Source organism: Coturnix japonica, chromosome Z, assembly GCF_001577835.2.
Source record: "Coturnix japonica isolate 7356 chromosome Z, Coturnix japonica 2.1, whole genome shotgun sequence".
In the NCBI taxonomy this organism is placed as follows: domain Eukaryota; kingdom Metazoa; phylum Chordata; class Aves; order Galliformes; family Phasianidae; genus Coturnix; species Coturnix japonica.
This window is the reverse complement of record NC_029547.1, coordinates 1191006-1207616: the sequence shown is the minus strand read 5'-3', so window position 1 is coordinate 1207616 and position 16611 is coordinate 1191006. Positions and strand designations below refer to the sequence as shown.

The 16611-nt window shown below is 51.9% G+C and overlaps 1 protein-coding gene across 6 annotated transcripts in view; it reads left to right on the top strand.

Moving 5' to 3' along the window:
* The first annotated feature begins 15350 nt into the window (after window positions 1-15350).
* The window catches only part of CTIF (cap binding complex dependent translation initiation factor), a 75802-nt gene continuing 74541 nt past the window's right edge, over window positions 15351-16611 (top strand). For 5 of the 6 annotated variants that reach the window (XM_015887221.2, XM_015887220.2, XM_015887219.2 and 2 more), the window contains exon 1: window positions 15351-15458. The gene's annotated coding sequence lies outside the window, so the exon portion shown is untranslated. Of the gene's footprint in view, window positions 15459-15479; window positions 15496-16611 lie in introns of those variants that run through there. The other variant, XM_032441196.1, reaches the window with a different exon arrangement.

The window sequence follows — 16611 nt, the reverse complement described above, 5'->3', positions numbered from 1 at the left end:
ACCGGAGAGAGGGAGGGGGGACGGGCGGGGGAAGTGGCCAATGGGAAAGCGGGATGGGATGGAGGGGGCGGGGAGAAGGGAAGAGGTGGCCAATCGGGGAGAGGCGGGGCGGAGGGGCGGGAGAGAAGGCGTTGTGAGGAGAGCGCTGTGAGGAGATGCGGGATGGGGTGGATGGATCGTCGTGTCCAACGTGAGTCCTGCTGCTCCCCATAACCACAATGAGGAAATAAAGAGGTCGTAGAACCACGGAACTGTGGGGTGGTTGGGTTGGAAGGCACCTTAAAGCTCCCACAGACCCCCACCATGGGCTGGTTGCCCCACAGCAGCTCAGGCCGCCCAGGGCCTCATCCAGCCCGGCCCTTACACCTAAAGGTTGTGTCTTATTGCCCTCATTGCCATGGCCCACTGTGTGTCCCATTGCCCCCATTGCCATAGCCCACTGTGTATCTCATTGCCCCCATTGCCATAGCCCACTGTGTATCTCATTGCCCCCATTGCCATAGCCCACTGTGTGTCCCATTGCCCTCATTGCCATAGCCCACTGTGTGTCCCATTGCCCTCATTGCCATAGCCCACTGTGTGTCCCATTGCCCTCATTGCCATAGCCCACTGTGTGTCTCATTGCCCTCATTGCCATAGCCCACTGTGCGTCCCATTGCCCTCATTGCCATGGCCCACTGTGTGTCTCATTGCCCCCATTGCCCCACTGTGTGTCTCATTGCCCCCATTGCCCCACTGTGTGTCCCATTGCCCCCATTGCCCCACTGTGTGTCTCATTGCCCTCATTGCCCCACTGTGTGTCTCATTGCCCCCACTGACCCGCTGCCTAGACCCCCATGGACATACATCCCAGAAACTTGTCTCTGTGAGATGGTTTCCACTCTGACATTTGCTAAAGAAGTGATTCCGGAGTGTGGGAAATGGTGGTAGAAGCAGGGAGATACCTCATCTTCATACATGTAATCGATAGCAAAGCAGTGCTTGAAAAGTAAAGCAGCTGGTGGTGTGTTTGTAGGGCCAGACATGCCCTGCATTTCGGTCTTTGATTCTGAGGGTTTAATGTGCCGTGAGACAGAGCTCAGCAAGTGAGTCACATTGTAAAGGCTTCTCCTGTAGCTCCCTCTTGGCAAGTGTGTCATGGTTGCTTCAACATGTCTGAGTCTGGTCTGCAGCTCCTTAAGCCCCCAAGGCCCTGGTAGGGAAATCCCTGAGTGCAGACCTCGGAGGCAACAAATCATGCTGGGGTCTAGACACTCACAGGCTGGATTGGGTCCAGGCTGGATGAGACAGAAGGTGGCACAGCTCTCTCTCCACCTGCAGGTATCCCATTGGGATGCTGAAGCCCCAGGCTAATAGCATGGGCACTAAGCCCACACCTCAGGAAGTTCATGCTGTGGCTAACCAATGCATCCTTGCTTCCATCATGTTTACAGGTCATCTCGCCATTCCAAGCTGAAGAAGAAGCATCTTCTCTGTGTATTTGCACTACCACATCCATCACAGATGACCATCAGCACTTATGAGGTGTCTACCTAAATTATAAGCTCCTGCTTGTGAGATTCTGACAAGAAACCCAAAAGTCCTTCTCTTATCTTTGTCACATTGTTTGCTTTTCTCCAATATCTCAGTAACTTATTTTAGTCTGGAGCTGCCTGTTCAGCAAGTGACAGGGCTGGATATGATTTCATTTTATTTTACTTTCTTTTTGTCCTTTATTTACACATTGAGGATGCAGTGAGAGTTCCTTTGCTAATAACTCCTGCTTTCCTTTTGTGATGGTCTGGCTGCAGTCTGGCTCCTCTACTCCTCCCATACTGACAGTTTGTGGACCAAAGTGAGGCCTTGGAGAAGAAGCCCTGAAATCCTGCTCGTGAAGCTCCCTGGAAGCGGGGACACCCGCATCCGAGTGTCTCAGCAGCTTTAGGGCCAAGCTGCTCAGCAGGAGCATGAAGGGTTACAGACACTTGTACAGTCCTGGACTCACTGAGCACAGTGTGGAGGCCAGCCAGCAGGCTGACCTGGTGTCGCTGGAAGCTGATGCTGGGTGCTTGACTTGAAATGGCCCTGGGAGCGAACAGATGGCTTCTCTTTATTTGCATGCTACTTGGATTTGTGATTCGAGCAGAAGAATAACTTAATTTTTGACATTTGCTTCTCCTCAGAGCCCAGCACAATTTATGTTACGCTGACATTTGCGTGAAGGATGTTGCTTTAGGCACAAAAGCCATCCTGGCTTTAACCCTACAAGGAGCCAAATAGTCAGGAGCCATCTTCCTCCCATGCTCCTTCATAGGCACTTCCAGAGGATATCACACTTACACCATAAACAAAAAATCAGGAGAAAGCAGTCATTTGGGGCTTGTGGAAGGAAGGGGTAGGACTGGGGTGAGACTGGGCCGGAAAATATCTCATCTGTAGGCCTGAAATGAGAGACCTCTTGTGGGTGAGGTTTACCTACTATTAAAGGCCTGTGTGGTTCATCTCCAGCAGAGGGATAAATTTAGCAGATTCCTGTCCCCAGCAATCCAAGTGCAGAGCTCCTGCACCCACAGCTTTAAGTTGCTAGTGTCACTTGTTGGTGAATGGGATTTCCAGCAGCCAGAGCAGTGCCTCCAAGTCTGTGCCTTTGATACTTTTCCAGGTGATTTTCAGCAACTCTTGCATTCACTACGATCCCCCTCTTGTGGCTTGTTCTGCAAATCTCCTGTCTCTAGCTGCTGAGGCTCACTTGTGTGTTTTCAGGAGCAATGGAATACAGGTTAGCTACTCCTCAGCTGAGCTGTTGTGGCTGGGTGCTGTGAGGGAACAGGGTCGACATGTGGGGAGCACAGAGCTGGACTTAGTGATCCTTATGGGTCCCTTCCCCAACTCAGGATAGTCTATGATCCTCCCTGCATGGTGCCCTATCTATCACTCATGCAGCAAAGAGTGCATTGTAGCTCTCATCTCCTCAAGTTGGATGCTCTGAAAATGAGCCCCAGCTCAGTGCCCATGCAAGTCTGCGAGCCATGGTGTGGGGATCTGAGCATCTTAGGCTAGCCCTTGATTCTCTACTGTCTGCAGAGATGCCAGGTGCAGTCTGAATTGAACCACTGCTGGTCAGTGGCCATTTGAGATAAGAGCCCTTTTCCATGGACCTGGGACAGCTGTGCTCTGTGTCCTTTTAGGATCCACCTGTGTGCTCAGATTCAGGCTCTTGCAATCCAGCTGTGGGACCTCTTAATATCTCCGTGGAACTTTTCACCTACTGCTTTTGGTTTTAGAAACAAACTGATAGATGTTGAAACAGCCTGGCATGTGGGGAGGCCATTTGCTGGGTGTGACACCAACATACCGTGGTGCTTAACTGGTTTCTTCATAATTCTCCCAACACAGGGCCTGCACCAGAACCCATCTGCAGCTGGAGACCAGCATGTAGCCAGAGGCTGCTGTGATGTGTATGAGGAGAACGAGCACATGGACTCCTTCTGTGGCTGTGCTCTCTGCTGCTTTCCCTAGAGCAGAAGACCTAAAGCTTCATCACATTTACAAGGATGTATATCGCTGGAGTGAGTCCCCTGCGCACCCAGAATTATCGAGGAAAAGGAATGCTCAGGAGTATGGTCATTCTGCTTATAGCCTTGCCAAGCTGTAATTGCTTAAGCTCACATTTTTCCATGCTAGATGTCTGCCTAAGGCTGAAGTTCTCTGGAAAGTTTCAGCCACACTATTTTGACCATTTCCAAGAATGAGGGGAAAGCACAGTATTTTGTCCAGCTTTTGGAAATAAATAATTCCATGAAATTGCTGTTGAGAGAGAGAAGGCTCCTCGTTTTGGAGAAAGAGCATGAAATTTGTCCTTGCTGTCAAAAAGTGCCATTTGCCACTTCCAGGAAGGTTTGTTTAATTTTGAATTAGTTACAAGCTTTGCAAATCACGGCTTGCATGGGCTTAGCAGAACCCAGTCAGAATCACAGTTTAACTCTCCAAAAACAGCCTCCAGGAGTCATACTGCAGACCAGGCTGCAAAGGTTTGGGTGCTGCTCCACTATAGGAGGGATAGTAGATAGTAGAGAGGCCTGGAGAGAGCAGGAGGGCTCAGGATTAAGCAGGAGAGGGGTCAACAATAAGGAGGGGCTGGGTTTCTCATTGCTACAAGCCGTATAGAAAGAATAAGAAGGGAGAAGGTCCAGTGGGAGGTATGAGACGAGACGTCCCTACTCCTCCAGGTAAAAGTGGCCTTTGCATTGCCATTAAGGTCACCTCCTGCCCTCATCTATCCCATGCAGGAGTTGCTGTGGCTGCAGTGGAGATGATGGTGAGGGCTCTGAGGCCCTTGGACCCATTTGCCATCCATTAGCTGTGCAGGCTGGGCTCCCTACCTCCAGCACTGAAGGTTGTGCTGAATGTCTGGACAGTGCCCTACAGTGAGCCTAGGGGGCTTGGAGGCAGATAGCATCTGACTCTCTTGTCCTGGCAAGAAGGTTGCCTTGCTTTATAATGCTGCAAATCAGATGCCAAGAACACGCTTTTGCCATCCAGTGGAGGCAAGGCTGTTAGGAGTGGAGGCGTTGACACAAAGTGCCTTTGGGGAAAATGGCACAGAGCAGCATCCCTAGTTCAAGAGGCTGTCTGAGTGTAGCAACAGTCTCTTGTTCCCAGGCTCTGGGCCAGGGTAAATTGGCTACAGTTTACTTTGGGAATGAAGAGTTTGCCTCCAGGAGAAAAAAGGTTTAGAACAGCTTTGTCAAGAGTCCCTCTTCAGCTCATCCAGGCAAGAAGGGTGGCTGCCAGCTCCTGGGGTGGGCTTGGTGCTGCCTTCCCTGGATGCAGCAGGAGCTGCTCTTAGCAGGTGCAAATGGGAGATACAGATATGGGGACACAAGTGGGGACCCCCAGACTGAATTTGCTCATGTGAAACCACCAGAGATGATGGAATGAGGTGATCCCAACGGGGAGGCGAGGAAGGCAGGCACTAGGACTGCTCTCTTCATGCTCCATATGCCAAGCTTGCCTGTGCCTCCCTCATCCCCCACAAGATGCCAAGCATTCAAATACATCACAAAGGATCAGGGAATGATCTGAGCACAATGACCCTCAACACTACACCCTGCACACTCTGTGCCCAGGACCTGTCCCTTCCCCTGGGCCTGGGGACAGCAGCTGGATCCCATGGCCCATGTGGATCCCATCTCCGCTGGAGAGGACATGCAGGGTGTATCTCTGAGAGTTCTGACTCATGAAAGCCATGTTCATACCATTAAACTGCCTTTAAAACAGAGCAGCCTTACAGACCTCTTGCTGGGCATTGCTCTCAGTTCCATGTCAGCCCCAAGCCCAGACAGATGCTCAGTGCAGGGCTGGTTGGCTGGGTCAGGTTGCTCTTTTCCCTGGCACTGCTTTCTAGCATACAGAAATTCCTCGAGTCATTTTAATTAGCACATTAATAACTCTTTTTTGTTTGTTTGCTTGTTTGTTTGTTTTTCTATTGCATTTCAGCTAAACTTCACAAAATTCTGTGGCTTAGTACAAGCAGTGAGTAAATAAATGCACAACATCCATTATTCTGTCATTTAAAACACCTAAGTTAAAACACTGGAAAATGGGTATATGAAAAAAAAAATGGTGATCTAAATACATGTTTCTGTCCTAGAATCATAGCAAAGTTGAACTGGAATGGATGTTCAGCTCACCCTGCCCCCAGGATGAGGTTGGCTGTGACTTCCTGGTGTTGTTACTGATCTCCAAGGACAGGTATGCCACCACCTCTGCTTTGATCATATACCCACCTGCTCACAAAAGTGCAATAGGACTTAATATTTTGCTGGAAACCAGTTAATTTTAAGTTTCTGGTTGTAAAAAACAAACGAACAAAACTCCTAATGCAAAATTAGATTACAAACAGTGTTTTCAAACATTTAAAGTCATTCAGTTTACATTGTTCTTGTTGCCAGACTTGATGCAGCATCACATCCCATTTTCTCAGCCTCATTTCCCACCTAAGGGCTTCCAGGGCTGTTCCCACTTCCCACACTGCTCCATCTCCTCATGCTGGAACCACTGCTTGCATGCTGTGCTGTACTGCTGATCAGCAAACAGATCCAAGATAAAAAAACTGTTCCTCTACCCCACCCCGAAACCCCCCACTGGTTATTTTTAACCTGGATGAGTTACTGCACTGGTTTAGTGCCAGGACAACTGAGGAGCATGCGGTGATGTACTGAGCAGGCAGTGCTGGAGGAATCACAAATTCTCTTAGGTTGGCTTTGAGGCAGAAGAGAAACTCTTTGCAGAGCATCCTGCTGCCTTTGCCACGAATGGGCTTCGCTCACAGCAAAGTGGAATCACAGCGAGATCCCCAGCTTAAAGCAAGGCAAAGTGGAGTTGAGCAGCCAGGGGCAGGCTGGGGGTCTCCTGCTGTTGCTTTTCACACTCCTGCCCAGCCCAATGGGAAAAATTTGTGAAGGGCTCCTGACTATACCCATAGTTGAGTTCATTATCAGTATGATCCCATCCCTAACAACACTTAATGGTTAATAAGCCTGAAGGAGATACAGTCTTACAGTCAAATGTTTTGGCTGAGCTCCTGCTCCAGCACTGGGAAGAGCTGCTGCTTTGTCTCATTAATTGCCTTTTTGACCTTTTCAGGATACAGCCTTTTCCATTAGCCATAGGACAGATGCACAGGAGCTGTGACACCGAACCTCTGGCTATGCATCCCCTACAGATGATCACACTCTGCAGCTGTTTGATGCTAACCTTTCTGCAGTTACTGCCATTCATCCTAGAAAGGCTCTAAAAGCCCCAAGGAAGAGGTCTGGCATTTCCAAAATGTCCACGGGGAGGCCTGGTGGCAGGCTGGAAGAAATCCTCAATTTTTGATGATTTCAGCCTGTCTCAAGGTAAGGCAGCAGAGCCTCATTTGTATATGTGAGGATGTGTGATGAGTAGAGCTTGGCACTGCTGCTCCACATTTGTAGGTGACCCTCAGTTTTGAGCAAGGTATACAGGAAGAGTGTCAGGGATCAGCCTGATGCCAGTCAGTCTGAGCATCATCACTTGCAGCAGAGATGGTAAGCAAAGCTCATCCTGAGAGCAGGTCTGGACTGCGCTCAGCTGAGCACGCAGAGTGGAGTGGCTGAGTCTTCCTTCTGAGGTGTCAGGGCTGGACAGTCTCCTGATAATTAATATGTAGTTAGCCCTTTTCTTGCAATATATTGTGCCCGTGGGTCAGGGTATTCATCTGGAAGTGCTGGAGGAGACCTCGCAGACCCCTTTGCAGCTTGGAGGAGATCAGCCACTGGGCAAGTTCTTCCGGAGTGGGGCTTGTTCAGCTTCTTTCTGTGTTTTGTATAAAATAATTAACTGGGAGTGAGAGAGAGAGAGAGAGAGAGACCTTGTGAGTTTACAGCTCATTGCTTAGGCATTCATCCAGAAGGGGAAGATCCAGTCCCTGCTCTTCAGATTTAAGTTAAAACTCAGTGTAACTCTGCAGACTGCCCAGGAGCCTTCTTTATACCCAAAGGAAAGCAGAAAGTTACAGCAGGAGAGATGAGGGGAAAGTTCCCATCAGTGGCCTCCTAACTAGCATTGCCCAGGGATCAGATGGGACCACATCTCTCACTTACAGACTCAAAACCTAAGAGACTGAGCACAAGGCATGCCAATAGCCCAATAGTGTTGGAGTAGATAACTCATTTTCTTCCTACTCATTAACATCTGATGATGGCAAATTTCTTTCTTAGGAACGGAGGGATAACCTAATTTTTTGCCTATTTTTTGTGTTTTTGGTGTGAGAACCCCTGGAGGGAGACTTGCTTCACGACCACCATGACTTAGCAGAGCTGCCTCCTGGCCCTCCATCAACAGTGCGCCATCACCACCACAACTGCCTGCCCTCAGATCGTGCTGTGCTTCCCCAACCTTTGTTCTTCTGTTTGGTGAATTGATCTTCATCTGAGCAAGTATCACTCACTGTCAGAATTACAAACCCGCCCATGAAAAGAAAAGGAACAGCCCGACATCAAAGGGCTGTGGTTCTTTTCTTGTGGCCTATCCTAACCTGCACACAGCTGAAAAACTTGTTTAACCCAATTCATTGTGGGCCAACTTCTTTCCCTCTGACAGACAAAGGCACAAGAACAATGAGAGCATTCAGGTGCAGAAGAGGGAGGGATACACACCCCGTTCCCACCGATAAGCACAAAGCCTGAGGAGTGACAGCTTATCTCAGGCAACATCCCCTTGAAGTCAGTGGCATGTGTGTACAGAGATTCTATCTTTTATGAGGCCGACTGGTAGAGGTAGAAAAACGGGACCAACGCTTGGGCACACAAACCCTTCTACAGGCCACAGAAGTATTGGGGTCACCCAATGCCAGGAGATACCCTACAAGGGACAGAGTGGGACAAAACGTGGGCAGAGGTGGGTGGTTGGCTAGGGCAGCCCTGAGTGCTCTGGCAGGTGCATGGCAGGTTGGCTTGACACAATGGTTCTATATGGTTTTTTGGGGGTACTCACCAGATGACAGCTCTGCTGCCATTAACAAGTGGCACCTGTGATTTTGGGGTTCTGCACCAGCTGACATGCCCAGGTCAGAACACTGCTGCACAGGTACCAAATCACTGCCAGGCACTGCCTTCCAGCAGCAGCACTGCCTCATACTGAGGTTTCTGGATTATTTTTTTCCCTATTTCTATTTCTAAATTCACTTCAAGATAAAATCCTCCAGAGTCTGTTCTTCAGTGATGCACGTGCCTTCATTTCCTCCAGCTGATATTCATTCTTGCCTTCCCCCTCCTTCATTTTTTCAAGAGAAATGTCTTAACATTTGCAGAATGGAACTATTGTTTTTGCACTTTAGAAATGTGAGCGTGTCACTATAGCAATTATCTCTTAAACTTAACAAAACAGCCTAATGCTGTTAAGATTAATAGGAACTCTGTCACCTCGGAGCACTTTTCTTTTTATTAATGACTCATTGCAAAGCACATTAGCACTGGCATCACATTCTCAATGCTGCTTCTCTGCAGCTGTGGGTAGCATTGCCACAGCGCAACCAGATCTCAGCCAGGGATGCTGTTGTACATCTGTGACACGGATCATGGTGGGTATGGGTGGGAGTTTGACTTGATGCTCTTAGTGGTCTTTTCCAACCTTAATGATTCTATAGAGTTCTCTAGGATAGCAAATAAAACCAGCCAGTGGGCAGCACTGGGCAGTCGTCCCAGTTGTCCCCAGTCATCTATGGAAGAACCCTCCAAATCATCACCAGAGTCTACAGGTATAGGATTTTGCAGGAGTTGGTGGGGCTCTCCAAGAAGACATAATTTGTCTTAATGAGAATAATTTTAAGCTTGCACATCTCTCTGATGGTCAGGAAGGACTGAATGTTGAGACACACAAAGTTCTGCACCATACGTATAAGCTCTGCAGCCACTGTGGCCACTGGTTAGTACAACCTGTCAGCTGCTGTGGGCTCAGAGCATGTATGGGGGGGGACATGGGGTTTCTGCTGCTTATCTGAGTAGGGTAGGACATCATTAAGCTCCTCTGCTTAGCTGTCTGAGCTCTTTCTTCCATATTTAAAATGCCCTGGGAATGCTGCCCAGGTTGTGGCTGCTCTGCCAGGCTCAGTGCAGGCTTCTACATATATAAGGGAAGGAGAAAGGTCTGGGATGGCTTTCAATCGTTACCAGGGTCACGCTGGTGAGTGCTGGTGTGCTGAGGATGTTATACACGACCTCCTTCATGCCAGCTCTATCCCAGCTGCACACAATGCTTTTGCAGAGCAAAAATAAATGGGCAAGGAGGACAGAACAAGAAGCCTGGAGATCTGAACTTTCTCTGTGGGTATGCTGTGTGGCAGCAATGCTTGTTTTCCTACAACAGAAAGCAAAGGTTATTTATCTGCCTCAGAAGGTAGACTGAGGCATAATGATTGTCAAAATGCTCGGAGCTTTGGGCCCTAGCAGGCAGTGTTCCCATTAGGATGCAGCCAAATGCTCCGGGGAAGCCTGCAATGCTGGAAACCGACACTGCAATCCGGATTTACCCACATTTCTTGATGATGCATCCTAAGAACAGCTCTCCTCCACCACAAGAAAGGTCTGGGAATGCTCAGGCAAGGCCAGGCACTGGAGGTGAGGCACATCCCGGGGCATGGCTTGAAATGCCCCTCTGGCACCATGATTCTCTCCATGGGAAACGGAAAATAAATGGACCATAAATGGAGCAGAGCCCGGCTATGGATGAGCAAAAGAGAGAGGGAGAGCCTCTAGAAATCCCTTTGACTCGGTCCCGAGGCAGACGCTGAGGATCAGTGTCACGGGGCAGGGCTGGGAGGGCTCTCTGAGCTTTGGTCTAGAAATCATCAAACAGCATCTTGCAAAACTTCCAGGATTTCACGGGCTGGACTGGAGCAGAAATGCCACAGGCAGCTCTGCCAGCCCGGAGCATTCACACACCATGAGTCAGCCCCCGGCCGGCTCCTCCAGGGCTCCTTTCCTTTCTGGGTGTGCTGGGAGCTGAAGCCAGGCTCATATTTTCCACGTTTTTCCCCTACATGTCCCCCCCCCCCTCATAGCAAGGCTGAAATGTTGCTGTTTCTCGGTCAAGGGGGGGCATTTCTGAGTGGAATAGGAGAGGCAATGCCCTATATCCCCAGAGCAGGGCTTTGGACCAATGTCATGGATTCAGCAGCTCTCAGCTCCTCATTTAATTGCCTGCAGATCTGGCCTTGTCACTAGCACAGGAGGTCAAGGTGCTGGCAGCAGCCCTGTAATGTATGGGCCTACGCTTTGCCAGAAAAACACTCTCTGTTTTTCCCTTTTTTCAGGTTTAATGAAGTAGAGGGAAGGACAAGCAGTTTTCTCCAGTGCACAGAACTCCCCACACCTGCAGCTAAGAGCATCTCTGGCCAACATATGATGAACTTATACACACACACTTCCAAGCCGGTTTCACCCCAGGGACAGGTTTATCCTTCTTTTATTTATGGGGCTCGTGGCAGCTTGCAGGCAGCGGTCTCTGGCACCCCTGTGTGGCTGCCAGCGCCAGCACAGGCTGCATGGGAGAGAGAACACACTGGGTTGGAAGGGACGTAGAGATGCTCGAGTTTCAATCCCATGCCTTGGGAAATGATACCTCCTTCTCACATCTTGTCCCTGGTCACATCCTGGGGACACGCCACCCCATCCTGTCTGCCTGCAGGCTCCACGGTGCAAGGGAAAATGTGTAATGTGCAAGAACATAGGGCAGGGTGTGGGGTGAGGATGCACCCTTGGCTGCAGGCAGGTGGGTGTAGGCAGGGATGCTGCAGAAGGCAGAGAGTGATGGTGAAAGAAGGGGTTAAGCACATAGGAGCAGCAGATGTGCAGGGGGTGTAAGTACAGCTGGGTAAGTGCAAGGTGCAGCAGGGAACAGCAGGTTGTAGGCGAGGAGCAGCAGGATGCGGCAGGGAGAGGTGGAATGAAGGCTGGAATTAGCAGGGTGCAGGAAAATAGCAGGAAGGAGCAGCAGGAAGAAGGCAGGGAGCAGCAGGGTGCAGGCAGAATGCAGGCAGGGAGCTGGAGGCAACAGAAAGCAGCAGGAAAAGTCCATGCACGGAGCAGCAGAGAACAGCAGGGGGCAGGAAGGGTGCAGACAGGGAGCAGTGAGGTGCCTGCAGGGAGCAGGGTGGTGCAGGCAGGTAGCGGGCAGGGTGCTGCAGCGAGCTGCAGGGAACAGCAGGTAGGGTCAACACTCAGCCATGGACTTTGGGCTCTCACTGCAACATTTGAAGCCATGCAGTGGTGCTGTCATTACCACCACCGGGGGTCTGGGCATTGGGGCATCAAAGGATTGAGCTGACTTTGTGCATCCCAAATCCCAAAGCTTGCTGACGTTGCGGGGGCTGCAGCACTATGAGCGTCTCACAGCATCCCATGCATTTGACTGCTGGATGTGCCCACTGTAATGTGGATTAGATTTGATGTGTCAGTGTTTCCTTGGTTTCTGGTGTGCCCAGACATCTGTCTGGGGTTGGTACAGCTGCTGTATAAGGTGCAGATTTGATGGGAGGATGGGAGGTTACTCGCACATCAGGATCACAGCGGTGGGACCCGAATCTCATGGAGCTGGCTCTCCATATGGCTGACTATTGCACAAACCCATACAAAGCAGAGAACATCCCAGCTGCTCAGTTCACAAACCTGCCTCTGTGTGACCGCCCTTTAACAAAACACTGAGTTTCACCTTCCCTGAACCGCAGCATAGCTCAGGGCTGAGCTGGGGGCAGAGAAAGGCAGAGATGTTGGGCAGGGAAGGGCTTTGGGGGTGATTTTCTTAGGGCAGAGCAGGAACAGACCTGCTCATTTCTCATCCCATGCCCTGCATGGCCAACCTTGGGGCCATACACTATAGCCCCTGTAGGATGGCTCTAGACCACTAGTCCAGAAGCCAGCATTAAACACTTAAGAAAAAAAGAAGAAACAACTCTGATTAAAGGCCTGGGATGATGAGGAATCCACCACAGCCTCAGGTCCCACACCCTTCATTACCACTGTGGTTAAATCTTTGCTACTGAACGTAGTGAAGTCCATCTTCCATGTCCTGCTGTGAACCTCAGTGCTTTTTGACAATTTCTTATCAATCCCAATCACCAATTAGAATAAGATTCTTCTGACTCTTCCTATACCAGGAAACATCCTTTTTATAAGGTTATTTGGCAGCCACGTGTTTACATTTTGTGTATGTATGCCATCTTCTGCATACACGGAGGTTATCTATAGTGTATATGAGCACGTACTGATTTCTGTGGGTTCAGTGATACAGCAATCATATCCAGGCACAGTAAATACAAAGCTGCTGCACTGCTCTGATTCATAAAACACGACACCCACGTCAGGCTTGTGACTCGATACTGTTATCTCCTTTTCCCCTATTGAAAGCAGGGCTGAGGGAGCTGGGATTCTTAGGTTGGAGGAGGCTCAGGGGAGACCTCATTGCACTCTACAACTTCCTGAAGGGAGGCTGTGATAAGGAGGGGTTTGGCCTCTTCTCCCAGGCAAAAAACAGGACAGAAAGTGGTCAGGCACTGGAATGGCTGCGCAGGGAGGTGGTGGTGTCCCCATCCCTGGTGGTGTTCAAGAGGCATCTGGATTAGGAGCAAGAGATGTGGTTTAATTCTTGTGGGGTCTGTAGTGGGGCAGTGGTTTGATGCTGCACAGGGCACTGCCCAGCTCAGCCAGCCCACAGCATCCCCAGCATCAGGGCTATCCCAAACTGCTCCACAGCAGCATGTCTTCCCTTCAAAGCCTCACAGCTTCATTCCCCCTCTTGCTGTTACTTCACTCCTGATGGTCTTTCAGGGCTGTAGTTTGCAGTGTCGATACAGCTGCCTGTGCGTAATGCGACACGGGGCAATGGAAGGCCCAGCACTGCCAAGCCAAGTGTCTGCCCTTTGCACAGCAGGAGGAGAGCACTGCTGTGTCATCCACCCTGAGGGCTGTTCCTCTCCATTCAGCCTTGCTTGCATTTGCCCTGTGCCCTGCAGGGCTGTAACCTGCACAGCTGCATCCCTTGTGGCTGATTTCTTCACAGTTGCACCCTGCACAGTTGAATCCTGCACCCTGCATGACTGCATCCTGCATGGCTGTATCCTGCATGGCTGCATCCTGCATGACTGCATCCTGCATGGCTGTATCCTGCATGGCTTGCTCCTGCACGACTTGCATCCTTGCTGGCTGCATCCTGCACAACTGCATCCTGCACAACTGCATCCTGCACCCTACATGGCTACAACCTGCACAGCTGCATCCAGAACCCTGTATGGCTCCATCCTGCACAGCTGCATCCTGCATGGCTGTATCCTGCATGGCTGTATCCTGCATGACTGCATCCTGCACGACTGCATCCTGCACCCTACATGGCTGCAACCTGCACAACTGCATCCTGTGCCCTACATGGCTGCATCCTGCACAGCTGCATTCAGTACCCTGTATGGCTCCATCCTGCACAGATGTGTCTTGCACCCTGCATGGCTGAATCCAGCATCCTTCACGGCTGCACCCTATGAAGCCGTATCCTGCACCAGCTGCATTCTGCATGGATGTATCTCACACCTTGCACGGCTGCACCCAGAGCTCCCTCTGCCCATGGATTTGCAGTCCCCTCCCCTCTGTCAGGCTTTGCACCTCCTCCCTTTCCAGCAGCATTGCAATCCTCTGATGCAATTAACAGCCACAACAAGGGACTGTGGAAAAACATCCCCATCTGCAAGCAGAGGAAGTGAGATGTATTTCCTGGGGTGCACCACGCAGCAGTGAGGCTTTGCAGGCGATTGGTGGCACGGAGCGGCACCCAGCGACATGGGTCACAAAGACCTCATCTGTCTCCTTGCTCCCACACTGGGTCCATTATTTGCATGCTGAAGGCGGTCTGTTTGCTCGCAGCTGGCTGCACCCCCGTGTTATAATGCTCTCTCTGATGGGTTGTGGACCCCAGTGTTGCGGGGCTTCCCTTCCTGTAGGAGAATGAGCACTTGGCATTGGCTGGGCAGCACAGTGTGAAGATGAAAGCAGCCCCCTGTGCCAGTTTGTACAGTGAGCATCCTGCACAGGGAGCTGTGAATCAAGAGGATGCTGAGCGCTGCCTCCAGCTACGAGCTGCGATGCAGGCTTCAAGCTCCTGAGGGAGCACGTCCCTTCGTGCACCTGGTACCCCATGTATAAGGACAGTGCTGGTAATGCTGGGCTGCACTGTGAGCCAGCCCACTTCATCTCTTCCCTTACAACACTTGAGAAAGCTCCTGACACCCAACACCTCCCTACACACGCTTTAATCAAGAGCCAATTCATTTTCCCCAGCACTGAGTCATCCTGTTGTTATTACCTGGCGCACGGCACCCAGCACAGCAGACACATCTTCTCCTTCAGAGGGATGTTCCGTCTCCTCCTCCAGCTTCTCCCGAGTCACTTCTTATAGAACCACAGCATGGGCTGGGTCTATAGGGACCCTTAAAGGCCATCATGCAGTGCATAGAACACAGCATGGGCTGGGTCTATAGGGACCCTTAAAGGCAGTGCACAGGGACACCCGCAGCTCGCAGTGCTCACAGCTGACCGTGGCTGTGTGCAGGGATGGGGCACACACCTCTCTGCCCTCATTTCCCCCTATGGGATGATGGCACCACGAGGGATGCGACACGACATTCAAGGCATCAGCCTGTCCTAAGATATGACACAAGGACAGATCCTTAAAGCAGCGATGCTCTGTCAATCCCAGCCCCCGTTCCCATCACTATCATCTCTCCACGGCCGCAGTACGGGCCGCGGTTCGGTTCGGTTCGCACACCGCCCCGCGGCCTACAGCTCCCGGCAGGTCCCGCGCGGGGCGGGGCGTGGGGCGGTGCGTCAGGGCCCGGCACTGCCCGGCTCCTCCGGCGGAGCTGCTGCTGGCGGCCGGGCGGCGCCCGACCCGGCCCGGAGCGCTGCCATCCGGTAACGGGGGGAGGCCGAGATCCGCGGAGGGGGCTGTGTGTGTGTCTATGTGTGTATGGTGTGTGTGTGTGTATATATGTGGGGGTCGGGTACCGCGCGGCCGGGTGGGGGCGGCCTGGCCGAGGGTGGCGGGGTGAGGCGGCGTCCGTCGGTGCTTTGTGCTCGTGCCCCGCGCTGTGGAGCCTTGTGGCCGCCCGTCCGGCTCGCATTGCCCCGCATTCCCCTCCCCGTGACGTGCTCGGAGCGCCGTGCCGCCCTACGGCCGTGACAATGGCTGACAGCCGCGGGGCTGTGCCCGAGGTGGCCGTGTTTCATCCCGCGGATGAAGGGGGAGGGGATGTGTGCGATATCCCGGCCGTCCCGCTGCCGCACGGGTCGCTCGGTCGCTTTGCGGTCAGTGAAGGCCGCTGGTCGCCCCGCGGTGGGAGCGGCGTCCCGCAGTGCTGCAGAGCCGGGCCGGGCTCCCATTGCACGTGCGGCCTCCAGGCCGTGAGCTCCTGCCGTGCCCCGCTGCCCTCGGCTGAGCTCGGTGCCCTTTGTCTGCCCGCACCGCCCGCACGATGCGGCTGGAGGTGACCGGCAGCACTGATGGGTGTGGAGCTGGCACCGCTGAGCTCTGTCCACACCCAGATGTGCTGCAGCATGGCTGGGTGCTCGCACAACCTCCAGCATCCACAATACAAACCCAGCCCATACACAACCTTGGTCCCCTGGACATAGTCCCACCCCTAGGATGGGTTTCTGCTGCTGGATGCCATCCGAGCACCCTGACAGAGCTCTACAGAGTGGGAAAACCACAGTGTGCTACAGATCTACAGTCTGTCTGCCCTGTTCTGTGCGGCTCGGGCTGCGTTTGTGTTTAAATCTCATTCCTTTGGCTGTTTAGAGCGTAGGCCCTTTTGCAACACCTGCACCCAAAGGCTCTGCAAATCCCTTAACACCCAATTAAGGTGTTTTAACTCCGTTTGTTGTCCTTTCTCAAACCTGGAGTTGCTTTTGTAAGGGAAGCGAGAAGCAGAATGATGCCACGTCACATCCACGTGTAGCAAGATGTCACATCTCAGTGGAGCTGCAGGAGGAAGCCCAGCACCCAGGGCTGCAGGAGAGCTTCTGCAATGAGCTGAGCCCTGTGTTGTGCTGGCACATGCTGCAG